This window comes from Caloenas nicobarica, chromosome 12 (genome assembly GCF_036013445.1).
Source record: "Caloenas nicobarica isolate bCalNic1 chromosome 12, bCalNic1.hap1, whole genome shotgun sequence".
NCBI classification, from domain to species: Eukaryota; Metazoa; Chordata; class Aves; order Columbiformes; family Columbidae; genus Caloenas; species Caloenas nicobarica.
Window position 1 is genome coordinate 6,739,549 of NC_088256.1, and position 3,186 is coordinate 6,742,734.

Genomic DNA, 3,186 nt, shown 5'->3' on the forward strand with positions numbered 1-3,186 from the left:
GCATCCCTGCAAAGAAATAACACCGAGATGCCTTTTATGATAAGTGTGACATATGGTAACCGAATGTGTACATTGGGGGTTTTTGTTTGTCCTTCAGCACAAGTTCCAAAACAAGCTGCCCTACTTTCCTCCCCGTCCTACAGCTCTTCACATGGTATTAACCTGACCAAGACAATATTTTATTTTAGCCTCTTTCCTACTAACAGGTAAACAGTTGACTCAGCATGCTACAAGCAAAATATGCATATAAATTACCAAACTGCTTGCTTGCTTTTTACCTCCATTCTTCTTTTCTTCACTTCTTTCTGCCCTAAATGAGACCCAGGATAAGCAGCCAACCTTAGTAAAGCAATCGGAAAATTACAGAACAACAACCTGCAAGTGTTATTGCTGCATGTTATGCTATGAAATACCAGAGGCTGCTCATTTTCTAATACGTGTGCACTTGGCTTTATGCTGCACTGATATTTGCTATTCAAACAGTACGGGTGCGGATCACTTAGCGTTTCAACAGACATCAAAAATGGCCAGAGGCTGCAGGGCGTGGAGGAAGAGTAAATCATGTGTTGCTTTACTACTTTATTCCTTTTCCTCTCTCCTGGCCAACTTGAGAGCAATAAGACACCCCTCCGAGGGAGCAGAAGTTCTGATTGTGTCCATGTAGGCAGTTTCTAGCTCATCAGATGGGATTTTTCCACTGTTTCCAAGCCCAGCAGGTGACTGTGGATTTTATCATATTTGGCTTTTTCTCCCAAAGCCACAGCCTTGGGAGTCAGGTCATTCAAAATGAATAAATCCAACTTTCATGGCAAACATGATCGGAAGGGCATCAGGCCCATTCCCTTCCCTAACTGTATCACCCCTACTCCCTGTCTGTCTAATATGCCCCTTTGAGGATGGCAACTGCAGCCCTCCTGGGCCACCTATTTCAGTGCTTTGCTAACTGGCAGCAAGAAACTTCTTCCTATTGCCCACCCCAGATCTCTCTGCTAGATGCCAGCCCGTCCTGTCCCCCACGGGGACGCTCGCTTTGCAGCTGTCCTCACAGCACGTTACACCTCAGCCTCCACGTCAAGCAACCCCAGCTCCTTCAGGCTCCTCAGAACTGGGGTCTTCATCACTTTCGTCGCTCTTCTTTAGACTGTCTCCACATGGTGCATCTCTTCCTTCAACTGGCGTATCCAAAGCTGAGCACAAGCACTGGAACAGGCTGCCCAGGGAAGTGGCAGAGTCACCACGGCTGGAGGTGTTTAAAAGACACGTCGATGTGGCACCTGGACATGGTTTAGTGATGGACTTGGCAGTGTTAGGTTAATGGTTGAACTTGATGACCTTAAAGGTCTTTTCTAACCTAAATGATTTTATGTATTATTCTATTTCAGTTGAATTTTGCTCACTTGTCATCATTTCAGAGATTTAAATTATTTTATGGATGATACATTCCCAAATGTTTACCTTTTTCATAATGGTTTAACCAAATGTTAGAAGAAAGAATAGTCATCTGATCTCAGTGCTTACAAAGATACACCACAGAACACCACATAAAAAGGCTCATAAAAGGAATGGGCATTGTCATAAAAACTTTGTAATTATTTGAAAAAAAAATTTGGAGGAAAGGAAACATTTCATATTCCTTTGAGGCAAGTACGGCTGTTCTTGTCACACTACAGTTACAGCCTTTATCATCCAAGAAACTATTGATACCACCTAAACGGTTAAAACAGAAACAGTAATAAAAAGCCCTGATGAATCTCCACTGGTTAAACCTACGTTTCACCCACACTTGGTTCCAACCATTTACTCTCTCTGGCTCTCAAGCACAATCCTACTTCCATGAATACATTTACGGAAATTTCTGGGACAGATTTTATTTTTAAAAAAAGTATCTAGGGACACAGTTTTCACAGTATTTGCTTCTCTAGAACTTCTATTTATTTTTAACAAACCCATGACGTGGGCTGAAAGTACTTCAGAAAACATTTTCAGCAAAGACGCATATTTATTCATTAGTATGGTAGTCAGTTAGAAAAAGAAGAAAGGCTACTTCTTTGTAAATAGCTTTTTTTTTTTCCTGAGAATGTTTTATCTTACTGGAGTAGTTACATTGTATGGAAAAGGTTAACAGAAACCAAACGGTCACCTCCTCCTTTTGTTTTAAATAGTTAAAAATCAAACCACTTAATGCACTGGCTGTGGGAAAGTGAGCTGGGCCAGGAGACTGCTCTACCTGGGGGTTTTGCTGGCAGCCCAGGAGCTGCAAAGCTGTTGACCCAGGCCTGCAGCAGGAAACAGGGCTGGGAAATTATCTCCCTACGCGCCGTGGCCGTGGGGCTGTCCCCGCTCCCAGCGGAGCTTTTGCAGCCTCTGACGGGTGCACCGTGCAGCCGCATCTTGGTCGCTGCAGAGGCTTGAAACAGCAGAACCCCACCACGAACCACGCAGGCACACAGCCATTAGGGAAAGCACGTTATTTGTTTATTCGGGTCTGCAAGTGCAACAGATTAAGGATAAAAATCAACTGACATGTACAGTACATTATCAGGCAGGCAGACTGCGCTGTACCTGAGCATCGCCTGCTCCCCCAGATTGCTTCATCCCAGAGTTTATGCTCCTTAAGCAGTACCGCGTAACTTTGATTTGCTTTGCTAGATTGCACATAATCCTCTCCTCTCCCAAAGCCTTGTTAATGAACAGTTTGGAGACCATAGGGAAGATGCAGTACAAACACCTAAACTGACAGATCTGTAAGAGAGCCAGGACCCCGTGGATCTCACACAGACAAGGCCACTTTCTGTGTGTCCTGCCCAGCCCTCGTCACCTCTGCAAACTGCAGGGAAGGGAAACACAAAAGCCTTGCAGATTTGTGGGGCAATGATGGGAGCCAGCAGGCAGTGCTGGGGAAGATTTTACCCTAGACTGGGACCTCTTCAGTTCAAGCACATTTATTAGCCCGCTGATGTGAATTGGTTTTGGACAAACTGTGACAAGCAAAAGAAAGCTGCACTCTCCTTCCTTCCTCCCAGTGGGAGACCCCTCCTAGGACAAGATTGCCCTCTGGCAACAGGAGCAAAACAGAGAGTTGTGAAAGAGCAAACTGTTTGAGTCCAGATAGCAGCATCTGCTTGAAGACTGGTGCAAACTGTGCAGGACAAACTCAAGCTGCTCTCAGGTGCAGCCGCAGCGCAG